This window comes from Entelurus aequoreus, linkage group LG06 (genome assembly GCF_033978785.1).
Source record: "Entelurus aequoreus isolate RoL-2023_Sb linkage group LG06, RoL_Eaeq_v1.1, whole genome shotgun sequence".
NCBI classification, from domain to species: Eukaryota; Metazoa; Chordata; class Actinopteri; order Syngnathiformes; family Syngnathidae; genus Entelurus; species Entelurus aequoreus.
In genome coordinates, this window is record NC_084736.1 from 17,190,948 (window position 1) to 17,217,911 (window position 26,964).

The window sequence follows — 26,964 nt, forward strand, 5'->3', positions numbered from 1 at the left end:
AATAAATCCTGGTTTTGGAGGAAGTTACCATTGTATCTGACTGGTTTTGACTTACCTCTCTTTTTTGGATCGCAAAAACCCTTAAATTCCCTTATCTTTGGCTTTACATATACATGTTATTCACTTGTCCTGCTTTCTGGAATACCTCTCAGGTCTATGACCACATGAGTTAGCATTTTGTTTAACCAGTTGCCAATACATTTTTGAGGGCTGTTGTGAGTTCAAGCCTCACCTGGACCAATAAAATGTACTATTTCAACCAATATTTGTGCCCCAATGTGATGAAAGTGCTTCTATCTGCGTGCAAATTATCCATTATTGAAAACCAAACTGATTATATTCAGGCTCCAGTGGCGCAATCGGCTAGCGCGCGGTACTTATAAGACAGTAACCTGCAAAGTGATGCCGAGGTTGTGAGTTCAAGCCTCACCTGGAGCAATTAAGTTATTCACCTCCTCATTGATGAGTACTTCAGGCATTTTTATCAGTTAGCATGCGTAAACCTCATGTCAACATTGGAGTAAACTAATAATCAATGCAATCTTTGGACTCTAACTTAATGACAGTTCTTCAACTTTCGAAATATTGATGGCGAAAACAGAATTGCTACAATCTGAAATACAGAAACGATCTTTGAAAAAGAAAGTATTGAATAACATCCTACAAAAAAGCATCAGTGGCGCAGTGGGCTATCGTGCGGTACATAAAAGTGAGTAATCAGTAAAGTGATGCTGACTTTGAGCCTCACCTGGAGCACTGTTCAAGGAATAAATCCTGGCTTTGGAGGAAGTTACCATGGTACCTGACCAATTTTTTGGTTTTACATACTCAGGTTATTCACTTATCCTGCTTTCTGGACTACCTCTCAGGTCTATGACCACATGAGTTAGCATTTTGTTTAACAAGTTGCCAAAATATTTTTGAGGGCTGTTGTGAGTTCAAGCCTCACCTGGACCAATAAAATTTACTATTTCAACCAATATTTGTGCCCCAATGTGATGAAAGTGCTTCTATCTGCGTGCAAAATTATCCATTATTGAAAACCAAACCAACTATATTCCAGCTCCAGTGGCGCACTCGGTTAGCGTGCGGTACTTATAAGACATTAACCTGCAAAGTGATGCTGAGATTGTGAGTTCAAACCTCACCTGGAGCACTTAAAGGCCTACTGACACCCACTACTACCGATCACGCAGTCTGATAGTTTATATATCAATGATGAAATCTTAACATTATAACACATGCCAATACGGCCGGGTTAACTTATAAAGTGACATTTTAAATTTGCCTCTAAACTTCCGGTTCGAAACGCCTCTGAGGATGACGTATGCGCGTGACGTAGACCGGCGAACACGGGTATGCCTTCCACATTGAAGCCAATACGAAAAAGCTCTGTTTTCATTTCAAAATTCCACAGTATTCTGGACATCTGTGTTCGTGAATCCGTTGCAATCATGTTCATTGCATTATGGAGAAGGAAGCTGAGCAAGCAAAGAAGAAAGTTGTCGGTGCGAAATGGACGTATTTTTCGAACGTAGTCACCAACAACAGTACACAGCCGGCGCTTCTTTGTTTACATTCCCGGAAGATGCAGTCAAGATGGAAGAACTCGGATAACAGAGACTCTAACCAGGAGGACTTTTGACTTTGATACACAGACGCCTGTAGAGAACTGGGACAACACAGACTCTTACCAGGATTACTTTGATTTGGATGACAAAGACGCAGACGTGCTACTGTGAGTATGCAGCTTTGGCTTCTAAACATTTGATCGCTTGACCGTATGTGCGCAACTTTTTTTTGCGTATGTACGTAACTTTTTAAAAATATATAAGCTTTATGAACCTTGGGTTAGGTGAACGGTCTTTTGGGCTGAGTGATTGTGTGTGTTGATCAGGTGTTTGAATTGTATTGGCGTGTTCTATGGAGCTAGGAGCTAGCAGAGGAGCTAGGAGCTAGCGTAACAAACACGCAGGTGTTTTTATGCAGGATTAATTTGTGGCATATTAAATATAAGCCTGGTTGTGTTGTGGCTAATAGAGTATATACATGTCTTGTGTTTATTTACTGTTGTAGTCATTCCCAGCTGAATATCAGGTACCGTGAGTATGCAGCCTTGGCTGCTAAACATTTCACAGCTTGACCGTATGTGCGCGTCACGTACGTATCTTTTTAAAAATATATAAGCTTTATGAACCTTGGGTTAGGTGAACGGTCTTTTGGGCTGAGTGATTGTGTGTGTTGATCAGGTGTTTGAATTGTATTGGCGTGTTCTATGGAGCTAGGAGCTAGCAGAGGAGCTAGGAGCTAGCGTAACAAACACGCAGGTGTTTTTATGCAGGATTAATTTGTGGCATATTAAATATAAGCCTGGTTGTGTTGTGGCTAATAGAGTATATATATGTCTTGTGTTTATTTACTGTTGTAGTCATTCCCAGCTGAATATCAGGTACCGTGAGTATGCAGCCTTGGCTGCTAAACATTTGACAGCTTGACCGTATGTGCGCGTCACGTACGTAACTTTTTAAAAATATATAAGCTTTATGAACCTTGGGTTAGGTGAACGGTCTTTTGGGCTGAGTGATTGTGTGTGTTGATCAGGTGTTTGAATTGTATTGGCGTGTTCTATGGAGCTAGGAGCTAGCAGAGGAGCTAGGAGCTAGTGTAACAAACACACAAGTGTTTTTATGCAGGATTAATTTGTGGCATATTAAATATAAGCCTGGTTGTGTTGTGGCTAATAGAGTATATATATGTCTTGTGTTTATTTACTGTTGTAGTCATTCCCAGCTGAATATCAGGTCACCCCCGGCTCTCACAGCATCTTCCCTATCTGAATAGCTTCAATTCCCCACTAGTCCTTCACTTGCACTTTACTCATCCACAAATCTTTCATCCTCGCTCAAATTAATGGGGAAATTGTCGCTTTCTCGGTCCGAATCTCTCTCACTTCATGCGGCCATCATTGTAAACAATAGGGAACTTTGCGTATATGTTCAACTGACTACGTCACGCTACTTCCGGTAGGGGCAAGCCTTTTTTTTATCAGATACCAAAAGTTGCAATCTTTATCGTCGTTGTTCTATACTAAATCCTTTCAGCAAAAATATGGCAATATCGCGAAATGATCAAGTATGACACATAGAATAGATCTGCTATCCCCGTTTAAATAAAAAAAATTCATTTCAGTAGGCCTTTAAGTCATTTACTTTCTCAATGACCAGTAGTTTAGGTGTTTTTATCAGTTAGCATGCAAAAATCTAATGATATTTGAGTAAATTAATAATGAACAAAATCTTTGTACCCCAACTTAATGACAGTTCTTCAAGTTTAGAGTATCTATAAGCACAAAACTATTGATTGGGAAAACATAATTGCTCCAGTCTGAAATACAGGAATGATCTCTAAAAAAAGTATCTACTGAAACCTTCTAAAAAAGCCCCACTGGCGCAGATACTGAGGTTGTGAGTTTCAGCCTCACCTGGAGCACTGTCCAAGGAATAAATCCTGGTTTTGGAGGAAGTTACCATTGTATCTGACTGGTTTTGACTTACCTCTCTTTTTTGGATCGGAAAACCCTGAAATTCCCTTATCTTTGGCTTTACATATACATGTTATTCACTTGTCCTGCTTTCTGGAATACCTCTCAGGTCTATGACCACATGAGTTAGCATTTTGTCTAACCAGTTGCCAATACATTTTTGAGGGCTGTTGTGAGTTCAAGCCTCACCTGGACCAATAAAATGTACTATTTCAACCAATATTTGTGCCCCAATGTGATGAAAGTGCTTCTATCTGCGTGCAAATGATCCATTATTGAAAACCAAACTGACTAAATTCAGGCTCCAGTGGCGCAATCGGTTAGCGCGCGGTACTTATAAGACAGTAACCTGCAAAGTGATGCCGAGGTTGTGAGTTCAAGCCTCTCCTGGAGCAATTAAGTTATTCACCTCCTCATTGATGAGTACTTCAGACATTTTTATCAGTTAGCATGCGTAAACCTCATGTTAACATTGGAGTAAACTAATAATCAATGCAATCTTTGGACTCTAACTTAATGACAGTTCTTCAACTTTCGAAATATTGATGGCAAAAACAGAATTGCTACAATCTGAAATACAGAAACGATCTTTGAAAAAGAAAGTATCGAATAAAATCCTACAAAAAAGCATCAGTGGCGCAGTGGGCTATCGTGTGGTACATAAAAGTGAGTAATCAGTAAAGTGATGCTGACTTTGAGCCTCACCTGGAGCACTGTTCAAGGAATAAATCCTGGCTTTGGAGGAAGTTACCATGGTAGCTGACCAATCTTTGGTTTTACATACTCAGGTTATTCACTTATCCTGCTTTCTGGACTACCTCTCAGGTCTATGACCACATGAGTTAGCATTTTGTTTAACAAGTTGCCAATACATTTTTGAGGGCTGTTGTGAGTTCAAGCCTCACCTGGACCAATAAAATTTACTATTTCAACCAATATTTGTGCCCCAATGTGATGAAAGTACATCTATCTGCGTGCTAAATTATCCATTATTGAAAACCAAACTTACAATGTCCAAGCTCCAGTGGCGCAATCGGTTAGCGCGCGGTACTTATAAGACAGTAACCTGCAAAGTGATGCCGAGGTTGTGAGTTCAAACCTCACCTGGAGCAATTATGTCATTTACTTCCTCAATGACTAGTAGTTTAGGTGTTTTTATCAGTTGGCATGCGTAAATCTAATGACAACGTTAGCATAAACTAATAATCAACACAATCTTTGTACCCCAACTTAATGACAGTTCTTCAACTTTCGACTATCCTCACACAAAAACATTGATTGGGAAAACAGAGTTGCTCCAGTCTGAAATAAGGGAATGATCTCTGAAAAAAGTATCTAACGAAACCTTCTCAAAAAGCCCCACTGGAGCAGATGTTGAGTTTGTGAGTTTGAGCCTCATCTGCAGCACTGTCCAAGGAATAAATTCTGGTTTTGGAGGAACTTACTATTGTATCTGACTGATTTTGACTTACCTCTCTTTTTTGTATCGGAAAACCCTGAAATTCCCTCATCTTTTGCTTTACATATACAGGTTATTCACTTATCCTGATTTCTGGAATCCATTTCAGGTCTCTGAGCAGATGAGTTAGCATTTTGTTGAATAAGCTGCCAATGTGTTTGGGAGGGCTGTTGCGAGTTCAAGCCTCACCTGGACCAATAAAATTTACTATTTCAACCAATATGTTCACCCCAATGTGAACGATTTGTGCCCCAATGTGATGAAAGTGCTTCTATCTGCGTGCAAAATTATCCATTATTGAAAACCAAACTGACTACATTCAGGCTCCAGTGGCGCAATCGGTTAGCGCGCGGTACTTATAAGACAGTAACCTGCAAAGTGATGCCGAGGTTGTGAGTTCAAGCCTCACCTGGAGCAATTAAGTTATTCACCTCCTCATTGATGAGTACTTCAGACATTTTTATCAGTTAGCATGCGTAAACCTCATGTCAACATTGGAGTAAACTAATAGGTAATCAATGCAATCTTTGGACTCTAACTTAATGACAGTTCTTCAACTTTCGAAATATTGATGGCGAAAACAGAATTGCTACAATCTGAAATACAGAAACGATCTTTGAAAAAGAAAGTATCGAATAAAATCCTACAAAGAAGCATCAGTGGCGCAGTGGGCTATCGTGTGGTACATAAAAGTGAGTAATCAGTAAAGTGATGCTGACTTTGAGCCTCACCTGGAGCACTGTTCAAGGAATAAATCCTGGCTTTGGAGGAAGTTACCATGGTAGCTGACCAATCTTTGGTTTTACATACTCAGGTTATTCACTTATCTGCTTTCTGGAATACCTCTCAGGTCTATGACCACATGAGTTAGCATTTTGTTTAACCAGTTGCCAATACATTTTTGAGGGCTGTTGTGAGTTCAAGCCTCACCTGGACCAATAAAATTTACTATTTCAACCAATATTCGTGCCCCAATGTGATGAAAGTACATCTATCTGTGTGCTAAATTATCCATTATTGAAAACCAAACGTACAATGTCCAAGCTCCAGTGGCGCAATCGGTTAGCGCGCGGTACTTATAAGACAGTAACCTGCAAAGTGATGCCGAGGTTGTGAGTTCAAACCTCACCTGGAGCAATTAAGTCATTTACTTCCTCAATGACTAGTAGTTTAGGTGTTTTTATCAGTTGGCATGCGTAAATCTAATGACAACGTTAGCATAAACTAATAATCAACACAATCTTTGTACTTCAACTTAATGACAGTTCTTCAACTTTCGACTATCCTCACACAAAAACATTGATTGGGAAAACAGAGTTGCTCCAGTCTGAAATAAGGGAATGATCTCTGAAAAAAGTATCTAACGAAACCTTCTCAAAAAGCCCCACTGGAGCAGATGTTGAGTTTGTGAGTTTGAGCCTCATCTGCAGCACTGTCCAAGGAATAAATTCTGGTTTTGGAGGAACTTACTATTGTATCTGACTGATTTTGACTTACCTCTCTTTTTTGTATCGGAAAACCCTGAAATTCCCTCATCTTTTGCTTTACATATACAGGTTATTCACTTATCCTGATTTCTGGAATCCATTTCAGGTCTCTGAGCAGATGAGTTAGCATTTTGTTGAATAAGCTGCCAATGTGTTTGGGAGGGCTGTTGCGAGTTCAAGCCTCACCTGGACCAATAAAATTTACTATTTCAACCAATATGTTCACCCCAATGTGAACGATTTGTGCCCCAATGTGATGAAAGTGCTTCTATCTGCGTGCAAAATTATCCATTATTGAAAACCAAACAGACTACATTCAGGCTCCAGTGGCGCAATCGGTTAGCGCGCGGTACTTATAAGACAGTAACCTGCAAAGTGATGCCGAGGTTGTGAGTTCAAGCCTCACCTGGAGCAATTAAGTTATTCACCTCCTCATTGATGAGTACTTCAGACATTTTTATCAGTTAGCATGCGTAAACCTCATGTCAACATTGGAGTAAACTAATAGGTAATCAATGCAATCTTTGGACTCTAACTTAATGACAGTTCTTCAACTTTCGAAATATTGATGGCGAAAACAGAATTGCTACAATCTGAAATACAGAAACGATCTTTGAAAAAGAAAGTATCGAATAAAATCCTACAAAGAAGCATCAGTGGCGCAGTGGGCTATCGTGTGGTACATAAAAGTGAGTAATCAGTAAAGTGATGCTGACTTTGAGCCTCACCTGGAGCACTGTTCAAGAAATAAATCCTGGCTTTGGAGGAAGTTACCATGGTAGCTGACCAATCTTTGGTTTTACATACTCAGGTTATTCACTTATCTGCTTTCTGGAATACCTCTCAGGTCTATGACCACATGAGTTAGCATTTTGTTTAACCAGTTGCCAATACATTTTTGAGGGCTGTTGTGAGTTCAAGCCTCACCTGGACCAATAAAATTTACTATTTCAACCAATATTCGTGCCCCAATGTGATGAAAGTACATCTATCTGTGTGCTAAATTATCCATTATTGAAAACCAAACGTACAATGTCCAAGCTCCAGTGGCGCAATCGGTTAGCGCGCGGTACTTATAAGACAGTAACCTGCAAAGTGATGCCGAGGTTGTGAGTTCAAACCTCACCTGGAGCAATTAAGTCATTTACTTCCTCAATGACTAGTAGTTTAGGTGTTTTTATCAGTTGGCATGCGTAAATCTAATGACAACGTTAGCATAAACTAATAATCAACACAATCTTTGTACTTCAACTTAATGACAGTTCTTCAACTTTCGACTATCCTCACACAAAAACATTGATTGGGAAAACAGAGTTGCTCCAGTCTGAAATAAGGGAATGATCTCTGAAAAAAGTATCTAACGAAACCTTCTCAAAAAGCCCCACTGGCGCAGATGTTGAGGTTGTGAGTTTGAGCCTCATCTGCAGCACTGTCCAAGGAATAAATTCTGGTTTTGGAGGAAGTTACTTTTGTATCTGACTGATTTTGACTTACCTCTCTTTTTTGTATCGGAAAACCCTGAAATTCCCTCATCTTTTGCTGTACATATACAGGTTATTCACTTATCCTGATTTCTGGAATCCATTTCAGGTCTCTGAGCAGATGAGTTAGCATTTTGTTGAATAAGCTGCCAATGTGTTTGGGAGGGCTGTTGCGAGTTCAAGCCTCACCTGGACCAATAAAATGTACTATTTCAACCAATATGTTCACCCCAATGTGAACGATTTGTGCCCCAATGTGATGAAAGTGCTTCTATCTGCGTGCAAAATTATCCATTATTGAAAACCAAACTGACTAAATTCAGGCTCCAGTGGCGCAATCGGTTAGCGCGCGGTACTTATAAGACAGTAACCTGCAAAGTGATGCCGAGGTTGTGAGTTCAAGCCTCACCTGGAGCAATTAAGTTATTCACCTCCTCATTGATGAGTACTTCAGACATTTTTATCAGTTAGCATGCGTAAACCTCATGTTAACATTGGAGTAAACTAATAATCAATGCAATCTTTGGACTCTAACTTAATGACAGTTCTTCAACTTTCGAAATATTGATGGCAAAAACAGAATTGCTACAATCTGAAATACAGAAACGATCTTTGAAAAAGAAAGTATCGAATAAAATCCTACAAAAAAGCATCAGTGGCGCAGTGGGCTATCGTGTGGTACATAAAAGTGAGTAATCAGTAAAGTGATGCTGACTTTGAGCCTCACCTGGAGCACTGTTCAAGGAATAAATCCTGGCTTTGGAGGAAGTTACCATGGTAGCTGACCAATCTTTGGTTTTACATACTCAGGTTATTCACTTATCCTGCTTTCTGGACTACCTCTCAGGTCTATGACCACATGAGTTAGCATTTTGTTTAACAAGTTGCCAATACATTTTTGAGGGCTGTTGTGAGTTCAAGCCTCACCTGGACCAATAAAATTTACTATTTCAACCAATATTTGTGCCCCAATGTGATGAAAGTACATCTATCTGCGTGCTAAATTATCCATTATTGAAAACCAAACTTACAATGTCCAAGCTCCAGTGGCGCAATCGGTTAGCGCGCGGTACTTATAAGACAGTAACCTGCAAAGTGATGCCGAGGTTGTGAGTTCAAACCTCACCTGGAGCAATTATGTCATTTACTTCCTCAATGACTAGTAGTTTAGGTGTTTTTATCAGTTGGCATGCGTAAATCTAATGACAACGTTAGCATAAACTAATAATCAACACAATCTTTGTACCCCAACTTAATGACAGTTCTTCAACTTTCGACTATCCTCACACAAAAACATTGATTGGGAAAACAGAGTTGCTCCAGTCTGAAATAAGGGAATGATCTCTGAAAAAAGTATCTAACGAAACCTTCTCAAAAAGCCCCACTGGAGCAGATGTTGAGTTTGTGAGTTTGAGCCTCATCTGCAGCACTGTCCAAGGAATAAATTCTGGTTTTGGAGGAACTTACTATTGTATCTGACTGATTTTGACTTACCTCTCTTTTTTGTATCGGAAAACCCTGAAATTCCCTCATCTTTTGCTTTACATATACAGGTTATTCACTTATCCTGATTTCTGGAATCCATTTCAGGTCTCTGAGCAGATGAGTTAGCATTTTGTTGAATAAGCTGCCAATGTGTTTGGGAGGGCTGTTGCGAGTTCAAGCCTCACCTGGACCAATAAAATTTACTATTTCAACCAATATGTTCACCCCAATGTGAACGATTTGTGCCCCAATGTGATGAAAGTGCTTCTATCTGCGTGCAAAATTATCCATTATTGAAAACCAAACTGACTACATTCAGGCTCCAGTGGCGCAATCGGTTAGCGCGCGGTACTTATAAGACAGTAACCTGCAAAGTGATGCCGAGGTTGTGAGTTCAAGCCTCACCTGGAGCAATTAAGTTATTCACCTCCTCATTGATGAGTACTTCAGACATTTTTATCAGTTAGCATGCGTAAACCTCATGTCAACATTGGAGTAAACTAATAGGTAATCAATGCAATCTTTGGACTCTAACTTAATGACAGTTCTTCAACTTTCGAAATATTGATGGCGAAAACAGAATTGCTACAATCTGAAATACAGAAACGATCTTTGAAAAAGAAAGTATCAAATAAAATCCTACAAAGAAGCATCAGTGGCGCAGTGGGCTATCGTGTGGTACATAAAAGTGAGTAATCAGTAAAGTGATGCTGACTTTGAGCCTCACCTGGAGCACTGTTCAAGGAATAAATCCTGGCTTTGGAGGAAGTTACCATGGTAGCTGACCAATCTTTGGTTTTACATACTCAGGTTATTCACTTATCTGCTTTCTGGAATACCTCTCAGGTCTATGACCACATGAGTTAGCATTTTGTTTAACCAGTTGCCAATACATTTTTGAGGGCTGTTGTGAGTTCAAGCCTCACCTGGACCAATAAAATTTACTATTTCAAACAATATTCGTGCCCCAATGTGATGAAAGTACATCTATCTGTGTGCTAAATTATCCATTATTGAAAACCAAACGTACAATGTCCAAGCTCCAGTGGCGCAATCGGTTAGCGCGCGGTACTTATAAGACAGTAACCTGCAAAGTGATGCCGAGGTTGTGAGTTCAAACCTCACCTGGAGCAATTAAGTCATTTACTTCCTCAATGACTAGTAGTTTAGGTGTTTTTATCCGTTGGCATGCGTAAATCTAATGACAACGTTAGCATAAACTAATAATCAACACAATCTTTGTACTTCAACTTAATGACAGTTCTTCAACTTTCGACTATCCTCACACAAAAACATTGATTGGGAAAACAGAGTTGCTCCAGTCTGAAATAAGGGAATGATCTCTGAAAAAAGTATCTAACGAAACCTTCTCAAAAAGCCCCACTGGCGCAGATGTTGAGGTTGTGAGTTTGAGCCTCATCTGCAGCACTGTCCAAGGAATAAATTCTGGTTTTGGAGGAAGTTACTTTTGTATCTGACTGATTTTGACTTACCTCTCTTTTTTGTATCGGAAAACCCTGAAATTCCCTCATCTTTTGCTGTACATATACAGGTTATTCACTTATCCTGATTTCTGGAATCCATTTCAGGTCTCTGAGCAGATGAGTTAGCATTTTGTTGAATAAGCTGCCAATGTGTTTGGGAGGGCTGTTGCGAGTTCAAGCCTCACCTGGACCAATAAAATGTACTATTTCAACCAATATGTTCACCCCAATGTGAACGATTTGTGCCCCAATGTGATGAAAGTGCTTCTATCTGCGTGCAAAATTATCCATTATTGAAAACCAAACTGACTAAATTCAGGCTCCAGTGGCGCAATCGGTTAGCGCGCGGTACTTATAAGACAGTAACCTGCAAAGTGATGCCGAGGTTGTGAGTTCAAGCCTCACCTGGAGCAATTAAGTTTTTCACCTCCTCATTGATAAGTACTTCAGACATTTTTATCAGTTAGCATGTGTAAACCTCATGTCAACATTGGAGTAAACTAATAATCAATGCAATCTTTGGACTCTAACTTAATGACAGTTCTTCGCTTTCGAAATATTGATGGCGAAAACAGAATTGCTACAATCTGAAATACAGAAACGATCTTTGAAAAATAACAGTAGCGAATAAAATCCTACAAAGAAGCCTCAGTGGCGCAGTTGGCTAGCGTGCGGTACATAAAAGTGAGTAATCGGTAAAGTGATGCTGACTTTCAGCCTCACCTGGAACACTGTTCAAGGAATAAATCCTGGCTTTGGAGGAAGTTACCATGGTACCTGACCAATCTTTGGCTTTACAAATTCAGGTTATTCACTTATCCTGCTTTCTGGAATACCTCTCAGGTCTATGACCACATGAGTTAGCATTTTGTTTAACACGTTGCCAATACATTTTTGAGGGCTGTTGTGAGTTCAAGCCTCACCTGGACCAATAAAATTTACTATTTCAACCAATATTTGAGCCTATATTGATGAAAGATCTTGTATCTACTCGCAAAATTATTGATTACTTAAAACCAAACAGACAAAATTCTAGATATAAGCTCCAGTGGCGCAATCGGTTAGCGCGCGGTAGTTATAAGACAGTAACCTGCAGAGTGATGCAGAGGTTGTGAGTTCAAACCTCACCTTGAGCAATTAAGTCATTAACTTCCTCAATGACAAGTAGTTTAGGTGTTTTTATCAGTGAGCATGCGTAAACCTCATGACAACATTGGAGTAAACTAATAATCAACACAATTGTTGTAAACCAACCTAATGACAGATCTTCAACTTTCGACTATCTACGCACAAAAACATAATTCCTCCATTCTGAAATACAAAATGATCTTTATAAAAAAAATGCATCTAATAAAAACCTTCTAAAGAAACCCCAATGGCGCAGTTGGTTAGCGTGCGGTACTTATAAGCAGTGTTTGTAATAACGGCGACAGCAGACAATAACATACATACATGCATACAATGGGAATATTGAACAACAAATCAATGATTGAAGTGACAAACTGCCATCCAAAATATATCCCGTTTGTTGAAAATAAGATACAGCCATCGAAGCACATTCAATCTCTGGTGAAAAGATTCAAAAGAGCTGGAGTCATATTCAGTTAACCTGCTTTCTTGAGTTTGCATTTTGTTTAATAATTTGCCAATGCATTTGTGAGGGCTGTTGTAAGTTCCAGCAACACCTCAACCAATATTTGTGTACCAACTTGATGAATGTCCTTCTATCTATTCGCAAAAATAATAATTATTGAAAACCAAACTGACAAAGACCTTGATGTAAGCTCCAGTGGCGCAATCGGTTAGCGCGCGGTACTTATAAGACAGTAATCTGCAGAGTGATGCCGAGGTTGTGAGTTCAAGCCTCACCTGGAGCAAGTTTTTACCCTTATGATGATCTGTGAGTAGTACATAAAATTAAAAAAATAAGGATTTAGTCTTTGTGCAGATGAGTTAGCATCTTGTTTAATAAGTGGCCACTAAATTTGCTGCTCACAACCACTGAGTCATATCAGGAACATGACGCTTTAATTTGATAAAACAATAAAAAAGGCAAGTAAAAAGTTCCAGTGGCGCAGTCATCTAGCGCGTATATTTATAAAACAGTAACCTGCAGAGTGATGCTTGAGGTTGTAAGTTCGAACCTCACGTAGCGCACTGAATCTTTAATGAAATGATCTTTGCAACAGGTTTGATGTCCACAATGCATTACACCAGACACTATCTCATTGTTTATGTATAGTACAATGTACTGACCACTTCTGATTGGTAAATTAATCATTAAATCTCTGGGTCTCCAAGCAGATGAGTTAGTGGGGTAATAATGTAGGATACAACTAGTACTGAGCTAATACTCAACCCAGAAAACATCTTGTAGACTTTGAACCAATCTTTGAGCCTCACCTTAATGACTGTTCAACTACTGATTCCTGTATGTTACTGCATCACGGGGCAGACTCTGAAACCAACCTTGAGAACTAAGTAAGATCCAAAAAAAAACAACCACCTCCTTATGCTGTCAATCAATAAAAAAAAGAATGATAATGATGAAATGCATGAACTCCTTAATGTATCCACAAACAGAGATAAGATTACTGTATGCAAGAGTTTGTAAATAAAGTGAGGGTTACGCACACTTCTATCCAGTCAATGACTTTCTCCCAGCCAAGGGCGGAGGATTACTGACTAGTACGGGCTAAGCGTGTAATGCGAACCATTTTCCATGACTAATTAACATGCCAGTCAATGGAGTGGGGAGGGGGTGAAATCCCTGCAGAACCGTGGATCAGCCGAGCAGATCATCACTTGCCAACTCTACATGTAGATTCTGTTCTCATTCGACACACTATCTGTAAAAATGTAGGTTAACAACATCCATGGCTGATGGACGCTGAACTCACCCCCTGCCCCCAACCACCAGACATTTTCTGGTGATTTTTTCACGCATCGATTTTCAAATGAATCATGATTCTTATTTGTAACGATTCTTAATCGATTAAAAAAAATCAAAAATACATATACAGTATTTTTTTTTTTTTTTTTAGAGATGTCCTCCACAGACTTCTCTAGTTGCTTTATTTGTATTTGACTTTATTAATTGTTTGGGTAGAATTTTGTTAAACAATACCAGTTTTCTTTTAAGTCATATTTTAAAAATTATCAGAGCTGTTATCCATGTTATGAAGGAATGCAGCTAATAAAATAACTGGCACCCAAAAAGTATTCATTTTAAATGGAGAATCGTTTTGAATCGAGAATCGATTGTGAACCGAATCATTACTCCCTAAAATTGAATCAAATTAAATCGTGCGGTGCCCAAAGATTCACAGCCCTGGTGTGCAGTAATATTTATGCGCTATGTTTACTCAGTTATATTTATTTAAGCAACTGTTTGGATAAATTGTGCTTGTCAGAGTAGTTTTAATGAAACGTACCTTTTACTTCAATAAATATGTGAAGAACAAATGCTACTTTTACTTTGCTACATTGCGTTTCATTCTGCATTTTTTCAAATCACCATTATATTTATTTATGACTTATTGATTACTGCTTGCAAATATGTATTCATTTGGCTCCTTGGAGAGAAATGATATGTCACATGACTCTGTTTCATTCTTTAATGTAAGGCTGCAGCTAACGATTATTTTTCTATCGATTAATCTATAGATTATTTTTTCGATTAATCGGTTAATCTATAGATTATTTTTTCGATTCATCTATAGATTATTTTTCCTTTTACCGATTTTTTTTTATTATTATTATTTAAAATGAAGATGAAAAAATAAAAGTAGGCCAGTTTTTTTCAAAAGGCATGGTTTTTATTTACAAAAAAAAAAAGTATGGCCACTCAGTCAACATTGACAACAACATGACAAAATATTCTGTAACAATGTAAACATTTAAAACTTTTAACATTTAACAAAATTAAAAGTAGCTTATTTGCTTTTTAATGTGCAAATATAAAAGTAAACATCCAGTGCAAATCTTAATATTCTGCAATAGTATAAGCATTTCAAAAGTAAAAGTATTGCTTATTTTGCTTTAAAATGTGCAAAAATAAAGATAAACGTCCAATACAAAAAAGTGCAAAACGAAATATTCTGTAACAACAGTGTAAACATTTCAACAAAAGTGAAAGTATTGCTTATTTGCTAAAATGTGCAAAAATAAAGATAAACATCCAATACAAAAAAGTGCCAATCTAAATATTCTGGAGCACTGTAAACATTAAGTATTGCTTTTAAAATGTGCAAAATAAACATCCAGTCCAACACAGTACACAATAACCAATTCTACTCATTCCAGTGAGTGACTAACAGTTGTAATGAAGAAAGGTTAGCATGTCTACTTGCTTTGCTTCTTTTCTTGTTTACAATATTCCCAGCAGCTGAAAATAGGCGCTCAGAAGGGGTCGATGTGGCTGGAACTGAGAGGTAATTAGCCTTCACCTCAAACCAGGACTGCGAGCGAGCTGAGCTGCAGTTTAAGTTTCTAGTAGGTCAACGGGCTCATTGTGATGTTACTAGTAGTTGACTGGGAGGTGTTTATTATCATTTGGGGAGAGTCCGCTGCCTGATGCTCACCTGCTAAACACCTATCTGCTCGACGCTGAAGCGCTGACTACATGCGCTATGAATACGCACTGCTGATTGGCTGATAATGCTTCGTGTGTACCAATCAGATGGTTGTGTGGGTGGGACAATGCTGCGTGTGTACCAATCAGATGGTTGTATGGGTGGGACTATGCTGCGTGCTGAGACAGAGGCAGAAGGAGCAAAGCAACTTGTTAAGACTTTAGCAGATAAAGTTAGCTTTAGCTTAGAAACTCGTTCGGTACACCCCCGTACCGAACCGAAAGCCCCGTACCGAAACGGTTCAATACAAAACACATACCGTTACACCCCTAGCAGATACAAATGACACATTCATGTATTTGTGTAATGATGACAACGTATGCTAACGCGGACGATTGACTAGTTGATGGTTGATGGTTTTCTTTTCAAATGTTCGTTCATAGCCGTTGTGCTGCTATGATATGCCATTTCCGCTCGACACAGTGTGCATACAACAACATTATTAGGCTGTGTATTGAAATACTCCCACACTTTTGACCACTTTTGGCGTGCGTTTTTCCCCTCGCTCGCACAGTCTGCTTTGCGCTCCGCCATGACGGTAGTGTGACGTAAATATGCGACGCGTCGACGCACAAAAACGGCGTCGACGTATTTACGTAACCGATGACGTCGACTACGTCGACGCGTCGTTTCAGCCTTACTTTAATGTGTACTTAAAACTATGAAAAAGAACATTTATATGCACTGTCATCTGTGTCAATACAAATGGTCACATTTCTGCCTACAAAAATTTTACTTCCAACTAAAACATAAACATGTTGCGGTAAGTTTTAGATATTTGTTTGTATTTTAGCTGTGTATGCTCACAGTTGCGCTGTTACAACATCATGTGTGACATGGGTGGGAAACTTTGAGCACCACACAATTAGATTACAATCCAGGGGCAACGATTTGATTATGAATCAATTATTTACGCTTCTTTAATTATTATATTGTACATTATTATACATTATAAATGAATCATATCTAATTACTGATACATATGAAATGCTTTTCCTTCAGTTTTTGAATGTTAGCGCACACAGCATAGATATGTATATGGAAGACAACTGTAGGTACACTTCGTGAAAACTGTATTAACCTGCTTAGTGAAAAAATAAATATACGTCCCTAATTGCCAAGCAGGCATCCTTGTTTTCATTTTCTTGCCTTTACCAAACCACACAATGTTGAGACACTTTGGTCTCAAAGACGTGTGTAATTTATCTACTCATTCATATTAATTTTTGACAGCATTGTCACACTGTGTGGACATTATTGTCTCTCCTGACTTATTCATCTACTTGCTAATTTACTTTCTGCTGTAACACAATCTTTTGTTGAAATGTACAAAACATTTATTGTTATGATGAATAAATATATGACGGTACTAAGACTATAGTGGCCAAAAACAGTTTTCTTCTACTGCAAGGCTGCCCAAACTGTGGCACAGGGGCCATCTGTGGCATGTGACAAGTTTGTCATTGGCCCTAGGCACATTACAAAAAACAAACAAAAAAAAAACACCAGCAAAAATTGGGGAATCCGCTAAATCATCTAATAATAACGACAAAAAACAAAAACAAAACAGAACAAAAATATATATATATATATATATATATATATATATATATATATATATATATATATATATATATATATATATATATATATATATATATATATATATATATATATATATATATACACATACACATAATATACACATATTGTATAAAACATAGTTGACGCAAGGGTAGATCTTGCTTTGGTTTTTTGGCTGAGACCAGGGATCTTGGGCTCGAAAAGGTTGGTGACCACTGGTCTAAAGTAACTATATTCTTATCTGAGTACAATTTTTGGCTTTTCTACCCACCTCTGTACGTGACACGGTGACACATACAAACGTGGGATGAAATAAGATGTGAGTCATAGTTTCTGCAGTCTGACAGCATGCGACAGGATCGGATCAAGTCGTCAAACGTGTATTTTTAGGACGCTGTCGTAGGAAATTACAAAACTGAAGCTAGTCAGAGGCGTCTCGTGTGCTAAGCTATCGTTTAATCTTCACTGTGGAGGCTTTGGGCCAGTAAGTGACCTCAGACAGCAAATGGTCCTTCACACGGGCAGAGACAGCACCAATAATAAAGGTCAGGAGGCAAATACGGAGAAAATAGGCAGGGATTTGGAGAGTATGTGTTGGGAGAACTGCGATGAGGTGGCGACTTGTCCCGGGTGTTCCCCGCCTTCCGCCCGAATGCAGCTGAGATAGGCTCCAGCGACCCCCCGCGACCCCAAAAGGGACAAGCGGTAGCAAATGGATGGATGGAGGGTGTTGGGAGAACAAAAAAAGTGTTGGGAGAACAACGTGATTGTTCTGTTTTTTATATTAGCAGCAGTTAACATTGCCTCAGCAGTTAATAACTAAATACAAATAAATGATAAAATAGTGAATAAATAATGGAATTTTTTTAGATAAATAACTACAATAATTGCAAATAAATAAATTTGCAGATTTTTAATTTCCATCCAATTTTTTACCTTTTCCACTACAGAGGGACCAAGGGCCCACTCCAATATTAACACTGAATTAGTAATCTTACAGTTTACATCTAAGTATGCAACAATTAATCGACATTGTCGACAAATGTCAACAATAAAATTTGCCTTGACAACATCACTCGTGTTTTTCCGGACGGAAACGGGTCTGTGGCGCCCCTTGCAAAAACATCGCCAGTGTGAGAACATTTCCTCCTATTCTTGTTAAAAACATGATTACCTTGCTCATTTTGCAAAGTGGACCTTGTTTTTTTAATGACAGTACATCTGCGATACACAAGCATTTAAAGCCAGAGGGAAGATACGGATTCAACCTCGGTAAGAGTGTTAGCTTGTACCTTGCTAGCTAGCGAACAAGTGTGAGACGAAGTTTTGTGAAAAATAACTTTAACAATCACTTTAACCTAAGTCAACCAGCTAAACTTTGTCTGAATCAATTCAAGTACTTTTTAAAGCAGCTCCAATTTGCAATGCACTAAAAAAGGCACAATAACAAACGCAAACCCACACACACAAACACACACAGGGACAGATGTAAGGCACCAATGCAGAGGTATCATAAGATTAAACATACAATCTATTAAATAGCTATAATGTTAAGTATAATCAATGTTACAATTCTATACAATGAGTCTAGAGTGTTAAATCTATAATCAATAGTCAATGTATCAGTGTGCAGCATTTTAAACATCATCACAAAAAGCTTGTTTTCTTTTTGAGGGAGTTAGATTTTGTGCTTTGTTGTTTGTTTTTATTGCTGCTATATCAACTTTTTTTTATACATAAACAAGGTTAATTATTTTATTTTATTTTTTTATTTTTTTTAGCATTTTGTATAAAGTATAAATAAAAACTTGTTCGTAAGCACATGTCTAAAATAACTGAAGCTGCATTTAAAAGTCAATGGAAAAATTAGAGCCATTAAATATGTGTCCGCTTTATAATCCGACTAGTCGACTATCAAATTAGTCGTTAATTGCAGCCCTATTTACAACCTTGCCAAATGATATGAAATCATGTGTTAATAACAAAGATTATCATATATTTAACACATAAACTTCAGGCTTAAATCAGGCTTATTACAAAAGTAAGTATACTGCAAAAAAAGGGACTCCTAAAACTGATGAAAAACTAATGAAATTAAAACTAAACTAAACTAATAATAATAATATGTATAGTTCTTAAATAAACTGTGCAAATGAAAATAGAACTTTACCACTTTAGTCATCATTTTTGCACTTAAGAAATGACTCTGACTATTTAGAACAGTGGGTATCGGTCTAATACAGGGGTTTTGAACCTTTTTGACCTCATTACAGGGGAGTCCGGGGCCCACTCAAATATTAACACGGAATTAGTAATGTTACTTTTTATTTTAATTATACTCAATAATTATATCTAACCTACTTACAGTTTACAACCTTGTCAAACGATATGGAACCATGTGTAAGTCACAAACATTATTATTCAGTTAACACATACATTTTAGGCTTAGGTCAGGCTGATTACAAAAATAAATACTACTCAAATATACTGCATAAGAAGGGACTTATAAATGGCGGATAAAAAATAACTTTACATACTGTTATGTTATGCTAAAATACATAAATTAAATTAACAACACATTTCTTAACTAAACTGTCAATAAGACTTAGGTTAAATGAAAATACAGCTTCACCACTTCCGTCATAATTTTTGTGCTTCAGAAACTTCTCTATGACTTTAGCTCCTGACTTCTTCTGTTTGGTAAATATTGTCATTACTGTCACAAGTGGAGGAAAATTGTATTACAACTGAGTACTGCTAGGGCTTATACAAACCACAGCTGGGAAACAGATATTTTTGGAGGCCCTGAAGGAGGCGCTTTTGGCCCAACAATGGGCCTGGTCCAATGTTTTAAAAACATAGCTATGGAAAATATTGCTTGTTTGTATGGCCATTCATATCTTACTCCACACCAATAGGGGCAGCATTTTATCAGGAAACAGAGATGTGAACTGTTGTGAAAATTCCAAGTTTACTTATTAGAATAGAATCAAGTTAATGCATCGTTTCAATGTCAGAACATGGTGTTGTTAATGTAGTTAAATATTGTTATTCTCTCAATATTTGTGCTTAAATCATGGCATTATTATTAGAGATGTCCGATAATATCGGACTGCTGATATTATCGGCCGATAAATGCTTTAAAATGTAATATCGGAAATTATCGGTATCGGTTTCAAAAAGTAAAATTTATGACTTTTTAAAACGCAGCTGTACGGAGTGGTACACGGACGTAGGGAGAAGTACAGAGCAGTTGCGTCTCCCAGTCATACTTGCCAACCCTCCTGATTTTCTCGGGAGACTCCCAAATTTCAGTGCCCCTCCCAAAAATCACCCGGGGCAACTATTCTCTCGAATTTCTCCCGATTTCCACCCAGACAACAATATTGGGGGCGTGCCTTAAAGGCACTGCCTTTGCGTGCCGGCCCAATCACATAATATCTACGACTTTTCACACACACAAGCGAATGCAAGGCATACTTGGTCAACAGCCATACAGGTCACACTGAGGGTGGCTGTATAAACAACTTTAACACTGCTACAAATATGCGCCACACTGTGAACCCACACCAAATAAGAATGACAAACACATTTCGGGAGAACATCCGCACCGTAACACAACATAAACACAACAGAACAAATACCCAGAACCCCTTGCAGCACTAACTCTTCCGGGACGCTGCAATATACACCCCCCGCTACACCCTGAACCCCCACCCCCCCCCCCCCCCCCCCAACCCCGCCGACCTCAACCTGCTGCTGTTTTGAGGCATGTTAAAAAAAATAACGCACTTTGTGACTTCAATAATAAATATGGCAGTGCCATGTTGGCATTTTTTTCCATAACTTGAGTTGATTTATTTTGGAAAACCTTGTTACATTGTTTAATGCATCCAGCGGGGCATCACAACTAAATTAGGCATGATAATGTGTTAATTCCACGACTGCATATATCGGTATCGGTTGATAACGGAATCGGTAATTACGAGTTGGACAATATCGGAATATCGGATATCGGCAAAAAAGCCATTATCGGACATCTCTAATTATTATTACTACTTTCCCACAGCTTGTTCAAACCAAGACAAAATGGAGTGCAATCAGCAAGAGGAAAGACAAAAACAGTGTGACAGACGTCCCCATTTAGCTTCATTGCCCTCCTCCTGCACTAAAACACGAGGCATGCGATCACGCACATACAATAAAAGTCATTAACATCATGGGAAATGAGGCAAACATCAAGCTAGAGTTAAAAAAAAAAAAAAAAAAGAATAATTGGCATTAGATCAGGTCATTCTGCGAGAATGGACATGAGGGACAGTCAAGAGCGTGCTGCCCATCCTTGTTGCTGTGCTTGTTTTTTAGCAGGAAGTTAGCCATGCATGCAAGGCCAGTCTGCTGTAATTTAAAGGTTGACTTGTTTAATAAGCTGCCATTAAATTTGTGCGTGCTGCTCGCACCCACTGACTCACATCAAGGACGCCACAAAGCACTTTGACAAAAAAATACATAAATCAAGTGGGTATCAGCAGCTCCAGTGGCGCAATCGGTTAGCGCGCGGTACTTATAAGACAGTAACCTGCAGAGTGATGCCGAGGTTGTGAGTTCAAGCCTCACCTGGAGCACTAAATCTTTAACGAGATGCTTGTCAAATGAACTTTGGAAAGGTTTGATGACCACATTGCGCCATCCTATTTTCCATGTAAAGTTCATGTTGTACAAAAAGTCTGCTCAAATCAAACTGTTAATTTTATTGAATGACATCAAAACATTTCATCCAAAAGAATACATCACTTCATCAATGACCTGGGAGTGGTACTCAAATCAACAGGTGTGGTTTCGCTTGAGAAACCTGATGCCAATATTCAAGTAACCTAATAAATCACAGGAGTCAATCTCAAGGCCCGGGAGCCAAATATGGCCCGCCACTAAATCTATATGGTCTGCCACATCATTTAATGTGGCTCAAATTATTTATGTGGCTTGCAACATTTTTTTATGTGGCTCGCCATTTGATTTAAATCAATCAATCAATCAATGTTTATTTATATAGCCCTAAATCACAAAAGTCTCAAAGGGCTGCACAAGCCACTCATCCTCAGCACAGAGCCCACACAAGGGACGTCAATGTGAATGACTATGAGAAACCTTGGGGAGGATCGCATATGTGGGTAACCCCCCCTCTAAGTACAGTCCCTAGTGGATCCAACATAACAGTGAGAGTCCAGTCCATAGTGGGGCCAGCAGGAGACCATCCCGAGCGGAGACAGGTCAGTAGCGCAGAGACGTCGCCAACCGATGCACAGGCGAGCGGTCCACCCCGGGTCCCAACTCCGGACAGCCAGCACCTCATCCATGGTCACCGGAACCGGAATAACCCAGCGAGGGGGCAAAGGAGAAAAGAAAATGGCAGATCAACTGGTCTAAAAAAAAAAGGGGGGGTCTATTTAAAGGCTAGAGTATACAAATGAGTTTTAAGATGGGACTTAAATGCTTCTACTGAGGTAGCATGTCTAACTGTTACTGGCCTACTGAAATGAAATTTTTTTATTTAAACGGGGATAGCAGATCCATTCTATGTGTCATACTTGATCATTTCGCGATATTGCCATATTTTTGCTGAAAGGATTTAGTAGAGAACAACGACGATAAAGTTCGCAACATTTGGTCGCTGATAAAAAATAGCCTTGCCCCTACCGGAAGTAGCGTGACGTCACAGGCTGGAGGGCTGCTCACAGTTCCCTATTGTTTACAATTCAGCGAGAGACATTCAGACCGAGAAAGCGACGATTACCCCATTAATTTGAGCGAGGATGAAAGATTTGTGGATGAGGAACGTACGAGTGAAGGACTAGAATGCAGTGCAGGACGTATCTTTTTTCGCTCTGACCGTAACTTAGGTACAAGGGTTCATTGGATTCCACACGTTCTCCTTTTTCTATTGTGGATCACAGATTTGTATTTTAAACCACCTCGGATACTATATCCTCTTGAAAATGAGAGTCGAGAACGCGAAATGGACATTCACAGTGACTTTTATCTCCACGACAATACATCAGCAAAGCTCTTTAGCTACTGAGCTAACGTGATAGCATCGGGCTCAAATGCAGATAGAAACAAAATAAATAAACCACTGACTGGAAGGATAGACAGAAGATCAACAATACTATTAAACTGTGGACATGTAAATACACGGTTAATCATTTCCAGCTTGGCGAAGCTTAAAAATGCTGTTGCTAACAACGCCATTGAAGCTAACTTAGCAACGGGACCTCACAGAGCTATGATAAAAACATTAGCGCTCCACCTACGCCAGCCAGCCCTCATCTGCTCATCAACACCCGTGCTCACCTGCGTTCCAGCGATCGACGGAAGGACGAAGGACTTCACCCGATCATCCGTGCCGTCGGCGGCTAGCGTCGGCGGCTAGCGTCGGCGGCTAGCGCGTCTGCTATCCAAGTCAAAGTCCTCCTGGTTGTGTTGCTACAGCCAGCCGCTAATACACCGATCCCACCTACAACTTTCTTCTTTGCAGTCTTCATTGTTCATTAAACAAATGGCAAAAGATTCACCAACACAGATGTCCAGAATACCGTGGAATTTTGCGATGAAAACAGAGCTTTTTGTATTGGATACAATGGTGTCCGAATACTTCCGTTTCAACCATTGACGTCACCCGCATACATCATACATAGACGTTTTCAACCGGAAGTTTCGCGGGAAATTTAAAATTGCACTTTATAAGTTAACCCGGCCGTATTGGCATGTGTTGCAATGTTAAGATTTCATCATTGATATATAAACTATCAGACTGCGTGGTCGGTAGTAGTGGGTTTCAGTAGGCCTTTAAAGGCCTTTAAAGGCCTACGGGTTTCAGTAGGCCTTTAAAGGCCTACTGAAACCCACTACTACCGACCATGCAGTCTGATAGTTTATATATCAATGATGAAATCTTAACATTGCAACACATGCCAATACGGCCGGGTTAACTTATAAAGTGCAATTTTAAATTTCCCGCCACACTTCCGCTTGAAAACGTTTTATTATGCTGACGTATGCGTGTGACGTCACGAGGACAAGGGAAGTATTCGGAGCCCGAAAAATCCTATACACAAAGCTCTGTTTTCATTTTCATAATTCCACAGTATTTAATGAACAATGGAGGCTGAAAAGAAGAACGTTGTAGGTGGGATCGGTGTATTAGCGGCTGGCTGTAGCAACACAACAAGGAGGACTTTGTTGGATAGCAGACACTAGCGCTGGCGACCTCACCTTGACTTCCTACGTCTCCGGGCCGCCGACCGCATCGTCGATCGCTGGAACGCAGGTGAGCACGGGTGTTGATGAGCAGAGGAGGGCTGGCTGGCGTAGGTGGAGCGCTAATGTTTTTATCATAGCTCTGACGAGCTCCCGTTGCTAAGTTAGCGTCTTTAGCAACAGCATTGCTAGGCTTCGACAGGCGTCGAATACACATTAACCGTGTATTTACATGTCCAGTGTTTGGTTCGGTGTCTCCTGATAGTAGTATTGTTGAACTTCTGTCTATCCTTCCAGTCAGGTATTTATTTATTTAGTGTCTATCTGCATTTGAGACAGATGCTATCACGTTAGCTCATGCTAAAGAGCTTCGTCGATGTATTGTCGTGGAGATAAAAGTCACTGTTAATGTCCATTTCGCCTTCTCAACTCTAATTTTCAAGAGGATATAGTATCCGAGGTGGTTTAAAATACAAATCCGTGATCCACAATAGAAAAAGGAGAGAGTGTGGAATCCAATGAGCCAGCTTGTACCTAAGTTACGGTAAGAGCGAAAAAAGATATCTCTTGAACTGCATTCTAGTCCGTCACTCTAACGTTCCGCATCCACGAATCTTTCATCCTCGCTCAAATTAATGGGGTAATCGTCGCTTTCTCGCTCCAAATATCTCTCGCTCCATTGTAAACAACGGGGAATTGTGAGCAGCACTACCGCTTGTGACATCACGCTACTTCCGGTAGGGGCACGGCTTTTTTTTATCAGCGAGCAATAGTTGCGAACTTTATCATCGATTTTCTCTACTAAATCCTTTCAGCAAAAATATGGCAATATCGCGAAATGATCAAGTATGACACATAGAATGGATCTGCTATTCCCGTTTAAATAAAAAAAAAAAATTTCAGTAGGCCTTTAAGAGGCCTGCCACTTCATCTACAGTATGTGGTCTGCCACTTCATTTTAGGTGGCCCACTATGTCATTTTATGTGGTCCGCCACATTATTTTATGAGGCCCACCCAAATCATTCACAATGTTTGAACAGTAACACTGTGTTTGAATATAGGAAATAAAACACTCTACTTTTATCAATTTTTTTGGTGTACCACTGGATGGAGCCCGCATACCACTAGTTGTACATGTACCATGGTTTGAAAATCACGGATTTAAGTGATCCGCCAAATCATTTTATGTGTTCCGCCAAATTAATTATGTGACCGGCTCTGTCATTTTATGTGGTCCACCACATTATTTTGAGTGGCCAGCCATGTCATCTACGTGGTCCGCTGCATCATTTAGTGTGGTTTACCACATCATTTTATGTGGTCCGTCGCATCATTTCATGTGGTCCGTCAATATCATTTAAAGTGGCCTGTGAAAAAGCTGGGAATATTAAAACACTTTCTTGATAATTGTATTTTTTTTTTTTCAATTGGGACCAATCACGACGAGGGGTTTTTCGCAGTTTACTGCGAGGATTGTTCTCCCAGGACGCAAACTGACTTTTCCGGACAACGGTAGCTGGTAGGAACATATTTATTCTCCAAAACTCAAAAGGGTACAAAAAACAACATAAAACAACCCAAAGTCGAGCGTGCCTAACGGGGTGGGGGGGGTGGGGGGTGTTTGGGGGCGGGGGGCGTGGTTATTTACAGCTAGAATTCCCCAACTCGAGTATTTCATATATATATATATATATATATATATATATATATATATATATATATATATATATATATATATATATATATATATATATATATATATATATATATATATATATATATACACATATATATATATATATATATATATATATATATATATATATATATATATATATATATATGAAATACTTGACTTTCAGTGAATTCTAGCTATATATATATATATATATATATATATATATATATATATATATATATATATATATATATATATATATATATATAATTATTTATTTTATTTACATAAAAGAAATACTTGAATTTCAGTGTTCCGGTGGCTATCCATTAGATGGCAGTATTGTCCTGTTTAACTTCTCCGTTCATGATGAGTATATCATTTCGGCCACCGTGTTCAATGGAGAAGTCTGTTCTACATATTTACAGGCAAGATACACCTTCCCCTTCGAACTGTCCTGGATGAACTGAAATTCTTGTTTCCATTCGTTTGAATTTGTTAGGCAAGCTGTTTATATTGTGGGAAAGCGGACGTGAGAACAGGCTGTCCCCACTCAGTCTCAGGTCCGCATTGAGCTGGAGGGGGCGTGGCCTCCAGCTCCGGCTGAATACCGGGAGTTTGTCGGGAGAAAATCTCTGCCGGGAGGTTGTCGGGAGAGGCGCTGAATATTCGTCCGCTAAAAGCGGGAGGGTTGGCAAGTATGGATTAGAGACAGGTGTGACCCGAATGCAAGAGACAGGTGAAAATCATAAGTCGTCATGGAAACTAAAACAAACAAGGGAGCGCAAACAGGAACTAAAAGAGTCCAAAAACTAACAAAAAATAACATAAACATAATCCAGACCACAGATCATGACAGGACCTAAAAATATA

At 39.1% G+C, this 26,964-nt stretch overlaps 1 protein-coding gene and 15 non-coding genes across 16 annotated transcripts in view; 15 read left to right on the forward strand and 1 right to left on the reverse strand.

The window, feature by feature from the left end:
* znf385c (zinc finger protein 385C) overlaps positions 1–26,964 on the reverse strand; it is a 325,442-nt gene that overhangs the window by 246,541 nt on the left and 51,937 nt on the right. The window lies entirely within an intron of this gene.
* Positions 345–438, forward strand: trnai-uau (transfer RNA isoleucine (anticodon UAU)). The gene is made up of 2 exons: positions 345–382; positions 403–438. It is a non-coding gene; the product is annotated as a tRNA-Ile (tRNA).
* Positions 1,063–1,156, forward strand: trnai-uau (transfer RNA isoleucine (anticodon UAU)). Its single transcript has 2 exons — positions 1,063–1,100; positions 1,121–1,156. It is a non-coding gene; the product is annotated as a tRNA-Ile (tRNA).
* On the forward strand, positions 3,843–3,936 carry trnai-uau (transfer RNA isoleucine (anticodon UAU)). Its single transcript has 2 exons — positions 3,843–3,880; positions 3,901–3,936. It is a non-coding gene; the product is annotated as a tRNA-Ile (tRNA).
* On the forward strand, positions 4,560–4,653 carry trnai-uau (transfer RNA isoleucine (anticodon UAU)). Its single transcript has 2 exons — positions 4,560–4,597; positions 4,618–4,653. It is a non-coding gene; the product is annotated as a tRNA-Ile (tRNA).
* On the forward strand, positions 5,324–5,417 carry trnai-uau (transfer RNA isoleucine (anticodon UAU)). Its single transcript has 2 exons — positions 5,324–5,361; positions 5,382–5,417. It is a non-coding gene; the product is annotated as a tRNA-Ile (tRNA).
* Positions 6,044–6,137, forward strand: trnai-uau (transfer RNA isoleucine (anticodon UAU)). The gene is made up of 2 exons: positions 6,044–6,081; positions 6,102–6,137. It is a non-coding gene; the product is annotated as a tRNA-Ile (tRNA).
* On the forward strand, positions 6,808–6,901 carry trnai-uau (transfer RNA isoleucine (anticodon UAU)). The gene is made up of 2 exons: positions 6,808–6,845; positions 6,866–6,901. It is a non-coding gene; the product is annotated as a tRNA-Ile (tRNA).
* On the forward strand, positions 7,528–7,621 carry trnai-uau (transfer RNA isoleucine (anticodon UAU)). The gene is made up of 2 exons: positions 7,528–7,565; positions 7,586–7,621. It is a non-coding gene; the product is annotated as a tRNA-Ile (tRNA).
* On the forward strand, positions 8,292–8,385 carry trnai-uau (transfer RNA isoleucine (anticodon UAU)). The gene is made up of 2 exons: positions 8,292–8,329; positions 8,350–8,385. It is a non-coding gene; the product is annotated as a tRNA-Ile (tRNA).
* On the forward strand, positions 9,009–9,102 carry trnai-uau (transfer RNA isoleucine (anticodon UAU)). Its single transcript has 2 exons — positions 9,009–9,046; positions 9,067–9,102. It is a non-coding gene; the product is annotated as a tRNA-Ile (tRNA).
* On the forward strand, positions 9,773–9,866 carry trnai-uau (transfer RNA isoleucine (anticodon UAU)). Its single transcript has 2 exons — positions 9,773–9,810; positions 9,831–9,866. It is a non-coding gene; the product is annotated as a tRNA-Ile (tRNA).
* Positions 10,493–10,586, forward strand: trnai-uau (transfer RNA isoleucine (anticodon UAU)). The gene is made up of 2 exons: positions 10,493–10,530; positions 10,551–10,586. It is a non-coding gene; the product is annotated as a tRNA-Ile (tRNA).
* trnai-uau (transfer RNA isoleucine (anticodon UAU)) lies at positions 11,257–11,350 on the forward strand. The gene is made up of 2 exons: positions 11,257–11,294; positions 11,315–11,350. It is a non-coding gene; the product is annotated as a tRNA-Ile (tRNA).
* trnai-uau (transfer RNA isoleucine (anticodon UAU)) lies at positions 12,721–12,814 on the forward strand. Its single transcript has 2 exons — positions 12,721–12,758; positions 12,779–12,814. It is a non-coding gene; the product is annotated as a tRNA-Ile (tRNA).
* Positions 21,687–21,780, forward strand: trnai-uau (transfer RNA isoleucine (anticodon UAU)). Its single transcript has 2 exons — positions 21,687–21,724; positions 21,745–21,780. It is a non-coding gene; the product is annotated as a tRNA-Ile (tRNA).